Raw genomic sequence first — 21,724 nt, 5'->3', positions numbered from 1 at the left:
TAAAAGTTCCTTTCTTCATGGTGACTGGTGTTTCTTAGTCTTAGACCACCAGGTTTCCAATAAGGTGTATCGGATACGTTGTTGTGTGCCGCTGAAATCCGTCCAATTCCGGCGTTGTTTCCTCATGAAATATGTTTGCCTTAAAGCTCATTAAAGTGTTGAACCACAATATCGTTCACCATAACTTAGTCAACTTCAAGATAACCTACTTCTACATTCCAGTCCCGGCTGCTCCTGTTCTGCTGCAGTCCAGAAAACAACAACCCGATACAATTGGCGCTCCTTCCCACAGCTCCGGCCCGGATCCGCATGGTTCCGCTGACTGACTGTGAGACGCGCTCCCTCCAGAGTGGCACTGCCCGATGGGGTCCTTATCTGGCACGGGGGCGTAAAACAGCTGCGACTGAAAAGCCTGGTTTATTCTGCGTCGAGGGAACGCGTTGCTCTGCAATTCACCGCCAAGCCGCTAGGGGGTGTGGCTTTGTCTTTGTATTGTTTACGGGGCTCTTGTCGGATTCCTTGGTTTTCTTCCGGTCACATACAACAATTGTTGGCCATTTGCCAGTCTTTCTAGTGCCCCGAATAATCCTTTCTTCGGCTTGGTCCATTTTTTCTTGAAGCTTTCACCACAGAAACTTTGAAAATGGTGGTGTTGTTGTGCAGCGACTGAACCGGAAATGACCTTCTGAGCGGACCAATCACAGTCCTCAACCTTGACGTCACCACGCGTCGACGCGACGCGTCGGCAGGATATTTTGGAGGCCCGTGTCAGGCTACGGCGTAGGTACGGCGACTACGCGACTCAGAAGCATAAATCAGGCTTAAATCAGGCTTAACAGTCGAACAGGAAGTTAGCATGTCAGGGATGAGACACCTTTATTGTCCAACAGGAAGTTAGCATGTCAGGGATGAGACACCCTGATAGTCCAACAGGAAGTTAGCATCTCCATGGTTCCCTTGACCAGAAGCCAGTGGGATCGTTCCATTCTGACATCTTGATTGACATTTGTCCTTCTCTGAGCTAAATAGCTGGCAATTATTTGAAAAAAACCTTGATTTACTTTTTGTATTTTGATCTTCAGCTCATTTGCATAATTTTGTTAAAATTCTCCCCATTTTGTGTTTGTTTTTTTTTTTGCTGGTGTTTTTAGCACAAAGTCTACATGGTGCCTAAAGACCAGATCAGCATGGACTACGTTGAACCTTCAGTCCGCTGCATCAGCACCCATGGACGGTTCCCCCCTGACAGGTGGATTCTGGTGAGGAACATTAGTGGGACAGCACTCTTGTTAGAATGGTTCTGATCCACCCCCCCCCCCGTAGCTCCTCCTGTGTTCCCTCAGCGCTCTTGTTAGAACGGTTCTGATCCACCTTCCCTCCCCCTGTAGCTCCTCCTGTGTCCCCTCAGCGCTCTTGTTAGAAGGGTTCTGATCCACCTTCCCTCCCCCTGTAGCTCCTCCTGTGTCCCCTCAGCGCTCTTGTTAGAAGGGTTCTGATCCACCTTCCCTCCCCCTGTAGCTCCTCCTGTGTCCCCTCAGCGCTCTTGTTAGAACGGTTCTGATCCACCTTCCCTCCCCCTGTAGCTCCTCCTGTGTCCCCTCACGTTTCCAAACTCCCTCCAACTGGCTGGTGCTGAAGGAGGGCCAGAGCTCCTCCTACAGGAGCCCATCCTGGCCTCCCCCGCTGCAGCTCCTCCACTGCCCTCCCACCAGAGAGATGAGCCCCCTGGTTCAGAGGTGACAGACCACCTCTGGGAGCAGACAACAGAGACCACATCAGGCTGGACTCCGTGCAGGTACGGAGGCTGACGGCTGCTGAGGGAGTGAGTTTACGACGCTCCCACCACTGCTGCTGGATTGATTTAACACATCTGGAATATTTAGATTTATTCTGGGTCAACATCTGCATCTGTTGAAGTCCTCAGTCTCCATGCAGGTGGTGTTGTTCCGGATAAAAGGTCTCAATAACAGCATCACTCCAGGTGAAACCATTCCAAAGAAGGCTAAGTGGAGCTGGCATATCAGCCCCCAATGGAAGCCTGCTGCTGCTGCCAAGCTCTCCATGTCATCATGGAAAAGTTGATTGTTCAACTCAATGTTTTTCCCATTGGGAGGAGATTTGTTGTTCCACCATGAAGTCTTTTCTTGTGATGAGTTTGTGTGTTGTAGTAGCATGAAGATATCTTGTTATCATGATCAACTCCTCTGGCCTGGTGGAAGAACGCTGCTGTGTTTGGATTCAGACGAGTCAAATCTGAACCAGTGACTTGTAGTTTTATCTTCGGTCTCCGGACTCATAAAATGGAGACCGGCCCAGTTTGACACTTTTGAACTCCTCCATGATGTTCAAATCTCATGACTGAGATTCGTGATTGGAAACATCGGCGGTTCAGCAAAGAAAACATGTAGCATTGAACATCGCTCTCATCCTTCTACTCAGAACGCTGCGGTGGACTCCACCGTGTCCAGGCTTTGGGCAGATACGTCTTCATCCTCCACCACCACCAGCCGCTCCACCCCACCCACCCTGTGCAGGTCTACATTACCAGGGTCGGATCTGGCAGGGTGGAGGATCTTTGATTCATCTTGGCTTTCCTGCTCCGGCTGTTTGAGAAACATTAAAATGAAGATGGTTGTTTTTGTCTTTCAGGCCACGCCAACGCCTCCTTCTGTCCCCACGCTTACGGCTGCCGAAACGTGCCGGTGTCCGAAAACCAGATCATTCTGGATGTGCCGGACCACCAGGTCGTCCTCACCTGCAGGTTCCTGCAGGCAGAGCCCTGTGGTGGTAGGTTTCCTGCTCCTCTGCTGGACTGATACCCTCTCCCTTTCCTGACACGTATCTGCTGTTTCTACTCTGTGCCTCCTTCTCCTCTGTCAGGCCTGGACTTCTTCCTTCTGTCTCTCCAGGATTACGTCCTGGTGGTGCCTGAGAGCAGCTCCAGCTCCAGCTCCCTGAACCAAGAACCACTGGAGAAATCTGACCACTTCATCAGCAACTGTGGCCTCAACAGCTTTCATGTCAAGTCGGTGTCTCTCAGCCTGAGTTGGTCCCTGTTCTGTATCCCTGAATGTTCTAGAGGAACTAAACTGGGCCTGACTGGGACGCTTCTGTCTGCTCAGATTTGGGTTGTGAATGCATTCAGATGTCATTTACAAGCATTGGAACTAAAGACCTGAGCCTCAAGAATATTTAGTTCTTGATTTACTTTCTCTTGCAGGGTTTCATTTTGTGCTAATTTTCTTTTGAAGATCTTTGTTTTTTGTTGTCCTTCCATTTAGCAAGTTTGGCTAATAACCTTTTCCCCACTAAACTAATTTTCCTAAAATGTCTCGCTAACGTTTCCTTTTTCTCTGTCGTCCCTCCTGTCCTTCATCTCCATTCTGTCTCAGCTCAGCTGTGTCTCTTTGGGCTGTCCTCACCAACGGCGCCCTGCCTTGTGCCTGCCATGAGGTTGGAGCTGAGAGTGACACCTGCGAGCCATTTGGTGGTCGGCAGGCCCCACGTGATTGGCCGAGACTGCTCCATGTGGGCCGCGGGTTGCTGGGGATTCCCCTCTGCAGACGTGAGTGTCAGATTGGATGAAGGATGAGTAATAAGGGCTTTAATGATGAGTGAGAGGACAGACCAAACCAACCTGTCCAACCATCAGAGGACAGCTTGGAGCTGAACATCAAAGGACACCCACCAAAATAGTCTTTAAAAAGGCGGGGTTCTCTGAAGCCAATTCAGTGAGCAAACTAAACTGTGTGTCATGTGACTGCTGGTCAACAGCACAACAATCCCAGGAAGAAACATCAATGTTGGGCTGAGCCAGTGTTTGTCTTTCACCAGATCATTTCATTCCTGTCTGTGTCTCTCTCTCCAGCTTCAGCCTGGAACTGTGGTACCAGGTTATGTGAACCGCTGACCGGCAACTGGATCTGTCCTCCCAGGACCCTCCGTCCTGAGGGCACCCAGTGAGCCCCAGACGTTTGGCTGCCACCCAGTGGTTGGCTGTGAGGCCTGCAACTGCTCCCGTCCTGGAATCCCTTCCCCAGACGTCAGGTGTGACGCTGTCAGCGGACAATGCAGGTGAGGGGTGATGACTCAGGAATAGTAGTCCAGGATCAGAGTTGGCTCAAGCAGACCAAGAACCAGCCCTCCCACCATGACGGTAACCAGTACAACAATGAGTTTAATGTCCTCACTGTCATGGTTAAAGCTAGAATTCCCCCAAACATGTATTTGCTCTTTCAAGTGTTGTTTTTTTTCCCGAGCATCCAACTGGATAAAGAAGATATTTATTCTAGACGATGGAGGACCTGGAGAGTTTGTAAATCTTTTTTATTTTGAAAGTTTAATGTTGTAAGGCATCGTTCTCCATTCGCCTCAAGCTAAAAACGTGTCTGGCTCTTCCTTCAGTGGGACCTCACAATGAAGTTGATCAAAAGTGACAACATGTCTTTGTGACCTCAGCACACCTGTTTGTGAGTGCTTGTAAGGAAAAGTCCACTTTGGTGGTGAAGTATGGCTTCAATCAGAAGACAATCATTCTCTCAGTACTGCAGCAGGACTGGACTCTTAAATCCCAGGTCTTTATTTGGAAACCCCTGAAATGGGAGTTCTTCCTGGGCTGTTGTGTCTCCTGACCTGATCTGGGCTTGGACTGAGACACCAGGCTTGTTTCCTCTGTGTTGGCAGCTCCACCTGCCAACTCTTGAGTGTTTGGTGTGGAATCTGTAGATGTCAAAGCAGCAGATGTGTCCTTGTCCTTACCTGTCAGCCTCTGTTCCCTTGTTTTATGAGGATGTGGGAACATCCAGCTGTGCACAGTAGAACCACAAGTCAAGATGGCAATGCCAGTGTCCAGTAGGACAAAACTACACCACCTAACCAGCCACACCCTCACTCACAGGAGCCATGAAACCCAGTTTGGGGCCCAGAGCTTTCCAGTTGGCTGCATTTAGTATGTTTCTATTATTGTGACACAACAGAGCCATTGACCTTCCTTTGATTCTGATGCTGAGATCATGGATTCAGCCTGAGTGTTGGTGGAGACACATGAAGACGGCCTTTTGAACACAAGGACGGCAGAACAGGCCAGAGGCAGGAGATGTTTTCAGTACCAAAAAATAAATAAAAAATAAAACACCACCCATCACATGCAATTAAGAGTGATCAGTGATACAATTATTGGAAAAATGAGTTTAATTTTCAGATTTTATGGTGACAGACAAAAGAGACATAAGAAGCACTCCACTAAAGGTCCATGCTTCACTTCCTTCTGCCGATGTCCCTCCTTGTTTGGTGTTCCTGGTCTTTCTCACTGTCTCCTGAAGCTCCTCCCTCACCAGCCCCACCACCTCTTTGGGCTCTTCCTTCGCCAGCTCTTTGTCCAGGACCATCCCCTCAAGGACCCTTTCTTCTATGTCCTGGTCTTTGTCCTCATCCCATTGCTGAGCATCAGAGAGGCTCACTTCCTGTCCAGCCTCCTTCAGGACCTGCTCTGCCTCATGACGCTCTGCTCTCTTGTGGGGAGTAAAAAGAGATGAAATCCACCTTCTTAGACGTCCAGGCTTCACCTTCTTCTTCTGATGTCCCTCCTCCACGCGTTTGGTTTTCCTGCTCTGTCTCCCTGACAGTCTTCTCCTCCTCCTGATGCCCTTCCTCCTCAAATGGCATGTGAGCCTCCTGGACCTCCTCTGCCTCTGTATTATTTTCCCTACATGTCAGTTTTTCTGTGTCCATGACATTGTCCCATTCTCCTCATGTCCTTCCTCCTTGGCTGTCAGCTTGGCCTCCTGGACCTCCTCTGCCTCTTTATTGCCCTCCTCTTTATCCTGTTTCTCCGTCTCCAGGTCCTCCTGGGCCTCCAGGACCATTTCTTCTTTGTCCTGGTCTTTGTCCTCATCCCATTGCTGAGCATCAGAGTTGCTCACTTCCTGGCGAGCCTCCTTCAGGACCTGCTCCGTCTCTTTCTTGTCCTGCTCCTCCCTCTTCCACCGGGCCTCAAGGACCTTCAGGAATGTTTTTGTGTCTTCTAGCTCAGCCTTCCACACAAAGTTCCTGGCCTGCCACTCAGCATCCACCTCCTTGTTCTCCTTCTTCACCTTGGCCATCAGTCGTCACATTCCTTTTTCCACACTTCATAGTTGTGGACCCACACTGGCTCCTTTGGCTCAGCCTCCACCTTTGCCCTCTCCTTGGCCTCCTGGAGCTTTGCTGCCTTCTTCCTCCTTGGAGCCTCTTTCTCTGGGATCAGGAACATTTTTCAGACAAGGCTGGAAGGGATGTTCTTATTACATCACTGTCGCATCATTTTGAGGTTCGTAGCAACTCTCACTACATCACTGTCAGCATCATTTTGAGAATAGGAGCAACTCTCACTACATCACTGTCGCATCATTTTGAGGTTCGTAGCAACTCTCACTACATCACTTTAGCATCATTTTGAGATAAGCAGCAACTCTCGCTACGTGACTGTAGCATCATTTTGAGGTTTTAAGCAACTGTCATGAAATCACTGGAGCATCATTTCTTAGGTTAGTCGCAACTCTCACGACATCACTGTCAGCATCATTTTGAAGTTTTGAGCAACTCTCGCTACATCACTGGAGCATCATTTTGAGATTCGTAGCAACTCTCGCTACATCACTGGACCATTATTTCTTAGGTTAGTAGCAACTCTGACTACATTACTGTAGCATCATTTTAAGGTTTTAATCAACTCTCACTACATCACTGTAGCATCATTTTGAGATTTTGAGATTTTTAGCAACTCTCACCTCATCACTGTAGCTTCATTTCGAGATAAGTAGAAACTCTCACTAAATTTCTGTCAGCATCATTTTGAGGTTCGTAGCAACTCTCACCACATTACTGTAGCATCACTTTGAGGATAGTAGCAACTCTTACTACATCACTGAAGCATCATTTTGAGATTTTAGTCACTTTTACTCCATCACTGTCAGCATTTTTGAGGTTCGTAGCAACTCTCACGACATCACTGTAGCATAATTTTAAGGTTTGTGTTAAACTTTGCATGTATACCTAATAAGCAACACTTGCTAATAAAGGAAATATCCTTGCAGCCTCTTTTGGCATATTTATTTGAACGGAGCTGTCACCCGTGATCATCCAGCTCGAGGCAGAAGGGGAGAGAGAGAGAGAACTTGGCACGTGCGTGCCCCCTACATGCAGAACAGTGACGTCACACATCAGTGACAGTGACATGAACAGTAGCACAGTTACAGTCAATCATATCACAATACTCAACACTCCCACTTATGAATGTACTGTTAACTGTTTAACCCTCATAAAATAAGTGAACAAAAAACGGGCAGTTAGTTTTCACAACGAACATAAAAAAACAAACAAACAAACAATTATGCACCAAACATGACCCCTGCAAATTTCTTTAAGCTAAATTTCTTTCATTTTAGGTGCCTCTTCGTTGTAGTCTAGTTTTTGTTCACATGGTGTCTCCCTAGTCCCACACTCTTGCATGTCATAGCGACTCAGTATCTTTTCCACATATCTCTTTTGTGACATTTTTACACACCCCTCAGTCTGGTAGAAGTCTATGCCAAGTGTAACCCCCATAAAAATTTGGCTTGAGTTTATTGAACTTTTTTTTTTTTTCTTGTTGTAAATTCATGCAATGCCATAGAATCACCACTAGAGGGCACTGTATAAATGTGGTGAGTAGAGATTGCAGTAGACGCAATGCATGCTGGGATCAACTGCCGAAAAGAGACCGCGAGACTTTTCGTGATTTTCCGTTGAGACGAACAGTTATTTTCTTTATGGCTTGTTTCTTTTACTGCTTAATTTTTTTTAATACTTTGAGTCAATTACACGATTGAGAGTCGTTATAAAGAGTTTCCGACCGCTGTGACCGGAGGATGTTTCCTATTACCGGTATTGAGACGATCGAGAACTCCGGTGAGTGTGCTAGTTAGCCGCTATGTTGCTAGCGGACATGTAATGACTGTTTCTCAGTTCAGCTATGATTCAGCAATATGAGATCTGTTCTGTTATAATCTTAAAGAAAGGAAAAAAAAACAATCGGAGTAAGTTGTAAATGCACCAAATTGTTGTAATGGATAAATATGTTAAAAGTTTTGCATCTTAGAGCTGTGTTCATTTTCATACGGGAACGGTAGTTTTGCCGTGTTTTCATAGGCGCCTTAAGTGCCTTGTTCAATGTCATAGAGCTGAGAGGTATTCATGATTTGTAGATGTGAGATTTTAATTGTTGCAATATTAATATGTAAGAGTTGATGTTGAAATGATACTGAGTAAAAGTCATGTGACTTGAGGAAGCATGATTAGAGATACAGAGATATTGTGTAGCATGATTTATACTGTAACAAATGTAACGATGTCTGAGGGATTTTAATGTCTCAGGATATAGTTATTATTTTCTGTTACTGGCTGTTACATGAAGTGAAGAGAGAAAAAGAGAGTATACTGTACAGTAATTAGAGATAGATAACCAATTTTTTTCCTGTTATGGTAGATTGTTTTTTTTTTATTCTACTCCATTGCTGCATCTGCACTCTGGAGACTGACAGCGTCGATCTCAACCAGGACCACTGTGTGACGAGAGGCAGGGTTCAAGAGGATCCAAATTCTTCAGTTCAGCATTACCGTGGAGCAGATAAGATCTAAGCCACGCAGCGTGCACATAGAAAAACAATAAAACATGACACACTACCCGGGTAGCACATACATATACATCAGACAGACGGACAGAAGGACAGTGACATTAAACAGCATGACGCTGTGAAGGGATGCTTATTTTTTTATTTTTCTTGTGTGAAGTGAAGCTTGTCTTACTCTTGCCATTGTGAAAAGAAAATTACAATAACTGTCTTGCACTAATTACCCCTCGCTCCTTGAGTTGAACCCAAGTATTGTTGCTTTTACCGAGTTACAATAATATTAGCTAGCTAGCAATGTTAGCTAGTTAACGTTAGCTAGCTGGCAATATTTAGCACCACCAACTAGTTAAACAAGGTCAACAGCTGTTATGATGATGGTCACATGATTTAACCTTCCTCCTGTGGGACCTGTTGGAGGTTCTAAATGCATCAAAGAAGCACATCAACTTGTTGACTGCATCAAGGCTTTCTGACTTTGTCCGGAACCTCTAGTTCAACCAAATCAAACCAACAAATGTTGTTCACTGAATGATCGAATAGTGAGGGTCTGTCTGGACCCAGTTATCAAAATAAGATGACAAAGCAACAGTCAGAGCCAAACCTGAAGTCAGAAGTGCACTGTCAGCAACACTGCCAGCAGCTCCTCTCCCAGTCATGGGAGCTTCAGGGACTCTCATCAGCCTCGTTCTCCCATCGACCTGCACAACAACACAACAAACAAAGACGGCAGGTCCAGTGTGGTCCTGATAAGACCACTGGACTGCAGGGTCCCAGTATCACTGGTGACAATGATTTTACCAGCTGGGACCTTGGACAAGAACTTCTCAGGAGGAAACTCATCATGGAGGCTCAGTGAAGAAAACTAGACCTGAGCTGCCTGCTGGAACCTAGCAGGTGAAGGACAGAGCTCCACCTCTTTAGAGACACCACCACTGTGGGCTCATGTTGGCAAAAGAAGTGGGTCAGTTTTTCACACACACACACACACACACACACACACACACACACACACACACACACACACACACACACACACACACACACACACGCATGTTCTTACACACAGAGACTTTTCCTCTGTTTTTGTTTTTTACTGGTTTTGAACCAGTAACTGGTTTCTGTTGGTTTGGTTTGCTTGACTGGTTGTTGTTTGTTGACCTTCCAAATCCATATTTTGGGTTCTGGCTTGTTCTGCTTTTCATTTTGTGTTTGGATTAAAGTTCTGTTTCTGAAAAAGAGACTTTTTTCTCTTTTTCTTGAAGTAAATATATGAGGGTCTAAACTGACCCATAACACCATGGATGTTCCAATAGTTAATGATACTAAAATGAAAACTAAATCAAACCAGTCCATGTCAGAGATGTGTTCTAACACCCTCAGTAACGGTCAGGAAACACAACAACCTTTGGTTTATTTCTAGGATTTTCTTGAGTTTCATTTTACCATTTTTTTAACTGAAATTGAGGGTTTAGTGACTAAAAAAAGGTCCAGAGGCCCACAACTAAATATTCAAACCAATATTTCCATGGATAAGGAAGCCTAACAAGGTCACCAAGAGATGGAAACAACTTGGAGGATAGAAAATTGTTTTAGTTTATTTGACAGCTGATTGAAGACCTGGGTCAAAACTGACCGTTACCATAGAGATGGGAACAGGAAGCTGACACAAGAGGAAGGTTCCAGCTCTGAAAAAGTAGTTTGATCAAAATCTTGAACTGCCAGTAGAAATATCCTTTTGTATGTTGACCTTTGTTGACAGAAGTCACTTTAGCTTGGCAGTGAAAAGAATGGCTGCTAGCTTGACAAAGAACTGCACAAACCAGGTTCAAGCTGGACTTTGGACCCTGGTATCTGCAACGACTCCATCAACTCCTAATCTAGCAGCTCTGCTGGGTCCAACTATTTTACAGAACATTTGACAGACCTGTGGAGCAGTGAGGACACACATGAGTTGATCACATGATCCACTGAAGCGCCATTTTACCTGCCACTGAGGTCACCAACATGAACTGGAGTTGGGAATCTTCAACTGAACCTGGTATCACAGCGACACCTGCTGCTGCAAAATGGAACAGCAACATTGAAACCAAGTACAGGATTGGAGGGAGACTGATGGTCGCTGTTTGGGTTTTTGAAGAACAAGGAGGGCGTGGCTTCAAGCTGGATTCTCAGAGACTATTTCCCCAACCTCTACATTGGCATCTACACTGTCCTCCAGTCATGTGACTGAAGTCATCCACTCATGTGACTGAAGTCATCCAGTCATGTGACTGAAGTCATCCAGTCATGTCAGTGATGTCACTCAGCAGGACTGTCACTGCCATCACATTATAGAAAAGAACCCAGACTCCACATTTATGGGGCAGTTTTGGTCTTTAAACACTTGACAGTTCCAGGAGATTTAGTCTGGCTCAAGATCTTCAGATCAACCCAGGACAGAAGGCTATGACTCCATTGGATTGTATAGTTGGAGCATTCAGAGATCTGGTGGATCTCAGTAGGAGCTGTATTTATCCACTGAATGATCCTGGTCAATGTGATCCTGCTTCTCCATCTCTAAGGCTGACAGAGCAGGAGGACATGACTGAGAAGAAAGCTGCCCTTGAGCAGCTTCAGTCTCTGAGTGACAACACACAGGCAGAAAACCAGAATTTGAGGGAACAAGTTTCTACTCTTGAACGGAAGAATAAAAGAGCAATCCAGGAGCTACAGAACCTCACTGCTGTGGTGGCCAACCTCAAAACGGTCCAGGACAAGAACCAGACTCAGATAGAAGATCTGAACGCAACAGTCCACAGTCTTCAGTGTGAGGGGAGGAAGGTTGATGGAGAGAACAATGAGCTCAGAAAAGAGCTGACCCAGGTTCAGTCTCTGAGGGAGAGAGAACAGGTGGAGATGAAATGTCTTGAGGAAGACCTGACTGAGAAGAAAAGTGCACTTCATCAGCTTCAGTCTCTGTGTGACAAGAGATGGACAGAAAATCAGAATTTGTGGGGACAGGTTTCTAGTCTTGGACAAGAGAAGATTATTGCATATCAGCTGGTAGAGAACATGTCTGCCACGGTGGGCAACCTTGAATCTGTGAGGGAGGAGAACCAGACTCAGATCAGAGACCTGAACACACAACTCCACAATCTTCAGCTTCAGGTGAAGATGGTTTACAAGGAGAAGTGTGACCTCAAGTGTGAGCTCAACTCCATCCAGGCAGAGAAGAACAAAATGAGACAAGAACTCACTGAGAAGAAGATGACTCTTGAACAGCTGAGATCTCAGAGTGAGGAGAGAGAGGAAGAAAATGGATGTTTGAGGAGACGAGTTTCTACTGCATCTCAGGAGACAGAGACCTTCACTGCAGAGTTGGCCCACCTTGAATCAAGGAAGGACCAGGACCCCACAAAGACTGGCAGTCTGAACGGTGAAGTTCAGAGTCTTCTATGTGCAGTGAGAACACAAAAGAAGAAAAGGAACAGTGCTCAGAGGGAAATCCTGGGAAATCTTCATGATTTAAAAAGCTGTTTGAAAGAGGAAAATCATGACCTTCAAGTGAAGGTCCAGCAAACTTCTGAAGAGCAAGCAGACTCTCCCCTACCTCCAGCCAGAGAAGAGCAAGCAGACTCTCCCCTACGTCCAGCCAGAGAAGAGCAAGCAGACTCTCCCCTACGTCCAGCCAGAGAAGAGCAAGCAGACTCTCCCCTACGTCCAGCCAGAGAAGAGCAAGCAGACTCTCCCCTACGTCCAGCCAGAGAAGAGCAAGCAGACTCTCCCCTACGTCCAGCCAGAGAAGAGCAAGCAGACTCTCCCCTACGTCCAGCCAGAGAAGAGCAAGCAGACTCTCCCCTACGTCCAGCCAGAGAAGAGCAAGCAGACTCTCCCCTACGTCCAGCCAGAGAAGAGCAAGCAGACTCTCCCCTACGTCCAGCCAGAGAAGAGCAAACAGACTCTCCCCTACGTCCAGCCAGAGAAGAGCAAGCAGACTCTCCCCTACGTCCAGCCAGAGAAGAGCAAACAGACTCTCCCCTACGTCCAGCCAGAGAAGAGCAAACAGACTCTCCTCTACGTCCAGCCAGAGAAGAGCAAGCAGACGCTCTCATATGTTCTTCTGCAGAGGAGCGATGGGATTCTGCTGCATGTCCTGCAACTGAAAAGCAGAATGATGGGGGCACCCTGGAAACTGGACCTGCTAGGGGTCAAACCAGAGGTCTACTGAGCCGTTTGACATCTGGTGTAGAAGATGCTCTGTTCATGTTCATAGTTTCTTCTTTGTGTGCTTTTCCTCAACTTTGTTTTCTTTGTTTGTTATATATGATGATACCTTGATCACCACAGCAGTTGATCCCAGCTTGATCAGCTGAGTGCTTTGCAGTCTAAAGCACTTTAGTGATACCTGTGGGGTCCCTTATCCTCCCTGACCACAGGGATTCAGCCTCACTGTAGGAGAGTGAACCTTCCAGGTTGCAGCTTCTAGACTCTGGAACGCTCTCCCACTGGACATGAGGACGCTGAGGACACCTTTAGAAAGAAGCTAAAGACCCATTTGTTTAGTAAAATTATTGTTCATGATGGAATCGTCCCTCCTTACCTGCCCACACAGGTCAAGAGGTCAAATGATTCCCTGTTTAAAACAGCTCTTCATCTCATGGATGTGCATCCCAACAGTCAGAGCTCACAGATGCTCCTATTCCCTCCGGTGTGAGGCACTAGGAGTGACTGATGAGGGTCAGGGGGGTCAGGCTAGTCCAGATAGTGGGTCTGTATGAGGTTGGAAGGGAGGGATAAGTGGCAGAGTACAGGCTGTAGTTGTGCTCCAACAGTTAAGACAGGGCAGGACAAAAAATGACCTCCTGATGGTGTTAGGAGTGATTCTTACAAGAACCAATCAATAAAAGTGGGTGGTGACCTGCTCATGTGACGCTTGTGTTGATGATTACTGGGTCTCCTCCATGCTCATTTATCATGAATGAATCCCTCTGAGTAAAACACCTGATGACTCCTGAGTTGTTTCACAAAATGTGTGTGTGTGTGTGTGTGTGTGTGTGTGTGTGTGTGTGTGTGTGTGTGTGTGTGTGTGAGCAATAACTACAAGTTGTCTATGTATAGATCAAACAATTATTCATCAATTAGATACATTGCCTGTGGAAGTTCAGGTTTCCTGTAATTCAGTTTGCAGACAACACAGAAAACTGCCCCTGACCCCTCCCCTCATTCTGGAGGCTTTAACATGAAAATGAAAATGCTGACAGACACAAATGCAAATCAGGGTATCTGACCAGAGGTGACATATTTTTTAATGCTTTTCTTGTTATATTTGTTATATATGTTCTGTATGGTTATATTTGTTATGGTTGTTATGGAGTTGATGGTTATTATCTCTGTTTCTTGTGTCTTTGTCTTTGTTGTCCTCCCCTTCGTCTGTCCTGGATTTTTGACCTTGGTTGCAGGAAGCCTGTGACCTCAACTCCTTTTTCTGTGTTGCTGAACGTAGAGCCTTGCTTCATTGTGCTCGCTAAAGTGTGATCCTCCCTGCTGATTCCTTATTTCATTGACTAATTACCCACCAAAAATAAATACCTACTTGCTTTATTTGGCTGAAGTTTAAAAGACCATCATTCTGGTAGCAACAGTCTTTCTGCCTTGTAAACACGCTAAGCTAACGATGGCTTCTCCCTCTTGTTCTCCTCTCTCCTGCTCAGAGTGCCACATGTTTTGTTCCTCCTCTGCCTCCTTTAGTGATACTGATAAGTGTGTTAAATGTAGTTTTCTTGTTGTGTTGGAGGTGAGGCTTAGCGATGTTGAATTGGACCTGCAGCGGCTCTGCACCAAAAGCTGCGAGAGCTAGCCAGCCCTCACTAGCTGGTGCAGACCGCCTTAGCTTAGCTCCTAGCTTAGGCCTAACTAGCGCTTCCCCAGCAGCTCCCATGCATCTGGGAGAGCGTCAAGAAAAGTTGGGCCCAAGCTAGGATTTGCTTGCTCATGAAGAATTGTTGGGTGTAAATTCATTTAAGGAGTGTTGAACTGGACCTGTTCTACTTGTAAAGTGTAACTTTTGTTATTTGGTGCTTTACAGGGTGATGACTTGACTTCATTGCAGCTTTGACCTGAGCAGGTGTTCATCCTCATCTCAGTAACAGGGGACACTTTATCACACCAGTGGACAAACATCAGCATTCATTACCCAGCAGCTCCTCTGATCAACAGAACAAGCTAAAGTATTCTGGAGAATGAGGGAATTGATCCCTCAACCTCTTACATGCGTAGCGAGCGCTCTACCATTTGAGCTAATTCCCTGTTAAGGAGCACAGCAGATGATGCAGGTTGACCTTCATGAATGATTGAATGAGCGTCACCAGTTGAAGCTTCTCTGGTTGACCAATGTAATGGAGACCAAGGGTTCCATGACATCAATGATTAATTGAAGGTAGCATTTGTCTTGGTATTAACAGTTTATGTAAATTATAGGCACACACACATGTTAATGGTCAGGTTTATTGAATCGGAAAACATGTGAAACATTTTCTATGCCATGTGTTCCAGGGAGGGACCTGGGAAGTACAGGGGGACCGGCCATCCTGCCTGTGGAAAATGAAGACCCCAGTGTCAGTCAGTGGGAATCACTGTGCAAGGCCTGGTATTTAGTGTTGATCTAGTTTGTCTTATGTAAATGTGGCAGTTTCAGGCGTCACGGTCAGTCCTCACCTCTTCCTGGTGGTTTCCTTTAAGGGGGTGGAGCCAAAAGGGGAGAGTGGCCCAAGGAAGCTCCTTAGGAGATGTAGGTGCAAACCTTTGCTCCCAGATGGGGGAGGGGGTACAATCACAGGCAAGGTTCATTGAATGATTATGCATGTGGATGTATTATTGAGTTGGTGTAGTAGTCTGGAATCATGTATATATTTAGTCAGGTTAAGTTGTTGAGATGGTGCTGGTTTGATGTAAATATTGATTGTAGAGCATGGTTGTGGTCTCACCTCCACTCTATGGGCCATCCATCGTCATCTTCTGCTTATTCCTTACTAGTAAGGGTCACGGGGGGGGGGGGCTGGAGCCTTTCCCAGCATCTACGGGCGAGAGGCGGTGTTCACCCTGGACAGGTCGCCAGTCCATCGCAGGGCAAATATACAGAGACGAACAACCATTCACACTCACACCTACGGTCAATTTAGAGTATCAATCAGCCTCGTCCCCTAATTGCATGTCTTTAGACAGTGGGAGGAAGCCGGAGTACCTGGAGAGAACCCACGCAGGAACAGGGAGAACATGCAAACGCCACACAGAAAGATCCCACGCCTGAGCCGGGACCTTCTTGCTGTGAGGGCACAGTGCTGACCACTGCACCACCGTGCAGCCCCGCTATGGGCTGGTCTGTCTAATTTCCTGCAGCCAGGAGAGGATAAAAGGCAGTCAGCGGTTTTTAATGTAAGTTGATGGTGTCTCATGCAAGCTCTTTCAATACTCCAGTGGTGGTTTAAGTGAAGAAAAACATGGGTTAGTCAGTAGGACTCTGTGTGTGTGTGTGTGTGTGTGTGTGTGTGTGTGTGTGTGTGTGTGTGTGTATGTGTGTGTGTGTGTGTGTGTTTGTGTGTTTCCATGCAGACTTTCCCTTGTAACAACCGATTTGATTTGGAAACCATCTCATCTAAATCTCCTCTCCAAAACCCTCTTCTGCAACTTTGTACCCAAGTTGTCTCCTCATCAGGCACCACAGTATCCAGTAGGTTCAGTTAAAACAGTCATCAGTGATTAATGTTCATGTTCAATGATGAGGTTTTGATTTATTCTTCCAGAATCATCTGAACAAACCCTCCTCAACACAGTGAAGCCTTCATCTGACAGGAGGAGTTTTTTTTCCCCAGTGATTCCACTGATAATGAAAAGCTTCTTTTATCAGACTGGTCTGATAGGATCAACTACTGGTTGCTCTGGAGTGCAAACAGCAACCTGTCAGGAAACATTAGTCAGATCAAAGCCAAGATTAAAGCAAGAGCCTCCAGATCAAAGTCAGAATTGATGATGATGTCATCAGGGGGCTTTGATAGTGTATTTATTTGTACCTAAAATTCTGTCTTTGATCTCAGGAGGACATGAAAGAAACCCAATTGAGGAAAGTTGAGGAGAACATTCAGCTTCACTAGAAACACTTGAACTGTTGAACAGTAGAATTTGTTTGAAACAGTTTACAACACTGAGTGACAGGACTGAAGAGGGGAGATTTTTGTATTTTCAGTTTAATTCTAACTTAAAACTGGGCATGAATATTTTTAGTCGTTCATATTCTAACATACAGAGGAAGTCATGACATTCCCTTTTTTTTAACCTGTCCTGTTCAGGAAATGGAAATTTAGCTGCTATGTTGAATCAGAAAAACCTTTTGAAGTCTACTTTTGCTTCAGTCAGAAAGTGGACTGTTGTTAACTCTCACAATGGTTGGTGATTGTGGAGGAAGACAAAATCCTTATGAACCTCTTTTTAACAGACACACATTTCTAAAGACACTGGTTCATTTTATTTTTCTTCTTTTAGCAGAGGATGGTTTCGATCCATCGACCTCTGGGTTATGGGCCCAGCACGCTTCCTCTGCACCACTCTGCTCTACCATTGATGGTAACGTCTGCTAGCTTAGTCTGCTACTTTGATGGCTCTGCCTGCTCAAAGGTCCAGAACCCTGGATGTGGTGGTTCCTACCTGAACGTAGATTCTGTCAGCTCATGTTGTTAAATCAACTCACCAGGAACACCAGTAGATTTCAATGGACTGACAATGAGTCTCATTGAATGGTAAACATGTCAAATATGAAGTCATCACCTGAGGAGGTCTGCTGCTGGAATGAAGCTCCAGATATTCACAAGATATTCTAGATCTTAAAATAAAGCATTTTTATATTTGATTTATTGTTCATTAGCCTGCTTCACATTGTTTGATTCTATGTGTTGTATATCAATAGAACTTTGATCCACAACCTCCAAAAACACTCTTGTCCAACTTTTGTGCCCAGATTTTCTCCTCCTGAGGCACCAAATCAAGTCAAGTCATTTTATTTGTTTGAACCAAATCACAACAAAGTTCTCTCATGACTCTTTACTAGTAGTAAAGAAGTCTGCTTCTCCAGCTGAGTCAACAGATTCCTGTGTTGCTTGAGTCATTGTGTATCCTGGCTGCATTCAGCGCTTTCACCGCTGCAGCCTAGCTTGATTGCCAGTCAGGACAGGTGTTATTAAGAATGGAAGAGGGGACAGTTTTGGCAGGACAAGTTGCTCCACATTCAGGAGATGGTGGGAAGTTTCAAAGCTGCCATAAATCTTGATGACAAACTTCTTCACTGTGTGGGAGGTTCAGAGTCCCTGGTTTGATTGCAGCTTTGACCTGAGCAGGTGTTCATCCACATCTCAGTAACGGGACACTTTATCACACCAGTGGACAAACATCAGCATTCATCACCCAGCAGCTCCTCTGATCAACAGACCAAGCTGAAGTATTCTGAGAAGGAGGGCATGGATCCCTCTACCTCTCACATGCTAAGCTAGCACTCTACCATTGGAGCTAAGTCCCTGCTAATGAGCATCAGATAATGCAGGTTGACCTTCATGCAGGGTTGAATGAGCGTCACCACTTGAAGCTTCTCTGGTTCAACAAAGCCTTGGGACCAAGACAGGAATTGGAACCTGTGCAGGTCCAGACCCATACTGAAGTTGGTGGAGACAATTGTTTCAACCAGGGACTGAATGAAAAGACTTGCCCAGACTCCTGCTCGCTCTTCTGAACCGACCCCTCATCTCTGTGTGGAGTAAACATCAGAGGTGGGGGGTGCAGGTTCTGCTTTGACCTCCTGACCTCCTGGGTAAAGCAGTGGAGATGTTGAGCTTGAAGGAGTTGACGGCCTCCTTCATCTTCTCATTGGTTTGCTAAACTCAGCATCATGAAATGTTGCTGAAATTCAACATGTCAGCTGAGGCCAGAGATTCCTGCGTTCCCTGAGTTCTTGAGTGTCGTCTCTGTTGTTTGAAAGCACAAAGCTGTTCCTGATGGTCCAGTGTGTCAGATTCTGGGCTCCCACAGCTGTAACTGGGGTTTGAGCTCCGTTAAGGGACTGGTTTTGTGGAGAGAACCAAGCAGAAGAATTGACAGTTTCAGCAGGAAAGGTGACCATTGCTCCACAACCTCAGTCCCAGGATTCATTCCTGCCTCACCCAGCATGGCCCTATGATCAACAGAAATGAACTGCCAGTGGAGGTCCTCAGTAATCCAGGTCATGGTTTCTCTAGATTGCTGTGTTGTAGTCAGGACACTTGCAAATATCAGCCTCTTTCCTCCATGATCTCTCATTCTTTCTGTTCTCTCCATTTCTCCTCTTTGTTTCTACTCCTTGCTGACTGTTGTTCCTCATTTGTGGCAGAGTTCAGTCAGTGGACCAGACATTTTGCCACTACACTGTCCATCATCAGGGCATTTAACATCCAGGACTGGCTCCCAGATCATCGCCATGACCTCATCCCCTGCACCAGTGGACAGTTCATCAAGGATGGCAAACATGTGGGTCTCAATTCCCCTCCATCTTTGTAGGTTGGTTACATTTCCTCCTGGTCTTTAATCCATCTTTAGTTGACATTTTTCTGTTGAGCCCAGTTTGTTGACTGCCAGGCTGTCTTACTTTTCAATGGCACAGCAGCAGACAGCAAGAGGGTTGCTATGGTGCAGTTGGTAAAATCCCTATCAATGGTCTGCAGAAATATGCTGGGAGTTCTTTTTTATTATGAACCAGAATTCAAGGACTGACCAAGGAAACCACAGCACAGAATTTAGAGATCAAAGAAAGAAATCAAAGACAGAACCTGAAGATCAGGAAATGGCACAGATCAATGAGATCCATGGACTCATCAGTGAAGGTTTTCTTTCAGGACATTTTCTACCCAGAGTGATAAAAGCAGCCAACACCTCCAGCACAGAGAGGAGAGACCTGCCACACCTCTCCAGAGACCTGGGACATGATGGCAGTGGTGGGCTTTGAACCCACGCTTCCTCAGAGACTGGAGCCTAAATCCAGCACCTTAGACCACTCAGCCACACTACCTCACTGAGCAGGTCAGTGAGTTGGTCTGCTAAAGGCATGTTGAACAGGAAGTAACAATGATTTCAAACTTATTCTGAAGGGTGACCCCTTCCCTCCCGTGGTCACAGGAAGTGACGACAGCACCGCTTGAAGAAGCCAGGAAAGATATGGTAAAAGGACTCAATTTAAACAGAGCCTTTCTACCTCAGCATACCATGCTAGCAAACCTCCTTTTGTCTGGTTTGGACGGACAGACAGACAGACAGACTACTTTATTAATCCCTTTTGGACGTTCCGCGAGGGAAATTGCACTCTCCTCAACATACATTCACAGCACTGTTACCATAGATTAGACTAAAAATAGCAAAGAAGAAAAAACAAAGACTATATATATATATATATATATATATATATATATATATATATATATATATATATATATATATATATATATATATATATATATATGTATGTATGTATGTATATATATATATATATATGTATGTATGTATGTATATATATATATGTATACACATATATATATATATGCATATATACACATACATATATATATATGTATATATATATATATATACATACATATATATATATATACATATATATATATGTATGTATATATATATATATACATATATATATATATGTATGTGTATATATATATATATATATATACATATATATATATATATATGTATATGTATATATGCATATATATATATGTATATATATATATATACATACATATATATATATATATATATATATATACATACATATATATATATATATATATATATATATATATATATATATATATATATATATATATATGTATGTATATATATATATGTGCGGGTGCCTGTGTGTACCTGGATGGTTATGTATATGTGCATAGTGACAGGAATAATCATAATATTAATTGTTCTTAATTGTTATTATAACAATAATAATGATGATGATATAATATAATAATGATGATGATATAATATAAAACATATAATAGTTATAATAAAATAATAATAGCAGTAGTAACAAGAATTATATAATAATAATAATACAAAATAATAAATGCTCATGATAATTATTATGAGCAAACAGACATTATGAACAAGCATTACAAACATTGTTCATTACAAACATTATGCTCATAAATAATAAATGCTCATAATAAAAAATAATAAAATAATTATGATAATAATAATAATAATAATAATAATAATAATAATAATAATAATAATAATAAATAAAAAAAATAATGTACAGTCTCTTATATTGCACGAGTGTCCGGTTGTTATTGGGTTAAGCTAATGGTGCTCAGCCCTCTCCTACAGTCCTTCTGTTGGCCCTCCCCTCCTCCAGTGAGGAGTTTAACAGTTTAATGGCTCGGGGGATGAAGGAGGTCATCAGTCTGGTTGTTGTTTGGTGACTGTGGATGAACACACAGGAGAAGTTGAGCATGAATCTGTGTTCCTGTTCACTTGAATACATGCAGGAGTGTGAGGTGGAAATACTACTGTTTATTTTTGTTCTGATTTCAGAACTGTTGACACAACGGTGTCAGATTAAAGCATCTCCACCTTCCAGATGCTGGTCTCCTTCTGGGGTCCTGACTGACCTCCATCTTGTGTTCTGGATCCACCTGAACCCAGCAGCTCCAGATCCCTTCACTCCCTTACAGGGATAGAAAATGGCTGCTGGATGGAAGTCCCCCAACTGTGGCTGTTCTGAAACTCTTCTCCTCAGTCACTCCTGAGTTGACACTGAGATGGAAACTCTGAGTATCAGGTTCAGAACAGCTGATCTGAGTTGGTCCAATCAACTGTGAGTGTGTTCACCTTGAGTGTCACACGTGCACAACCACCACAAAATGACATCATAAATGGAGCCCTGATACCACAAGTCACCATGACAACCAAGAACAAAATAACAAGTTACTTTGAAACAAGACCTTCATATATTTATGATGACATCACCAATATGAGCCTTTTCTCTTTTCCAGGCTGTCTTACTTTTCAAT

General features: G+C 44.5%; 1 long non-coding RNA gene across 1 annotated transcript; it reads left to right on the top strand.

The window, feature by feature from the left end:
* The first annotated feature begins 3,452 nt into the window (after nucleotides 1–3,452).
* LOC147272162 (uncharacterized) lies at nucleotides 3,453–5,845 on the top strand. The gene is made up of 3 exons (XR_015115850.1): nucleotides 3,453–3,565; nucleotides 3,869–4,315; nucleotides 4,405–5,845. It is a non-coding gene; the product is annotated as an uncharacterized LOC147272162 (long non-coding RNA).
* Nucleotides 5,846–21,724: the final 15,879 nt, after the last annotated feature.

Source organism: Aulostomus chinensis, chromosome 1, assembly GCF_037954235.1.
Source record: "Aulostomus chinensis isolate RoL2024-O1b breed Wild chromosome 1, RoL_Achi_v1.0, whole genome shotgun sequence".
Taxonomy (NCBI): Eukaryota; Metazoa; Chordata; class Actinopteri; order Syngnathiformes; family Aulostomidae; genus Aulostomus; species Aulostomus chinensis.
The sequence above is the reverse complement of the archived record's forward strand: the minus strand, read 5'-3'. Positions and strand labels throughout refer to the sequence as shown.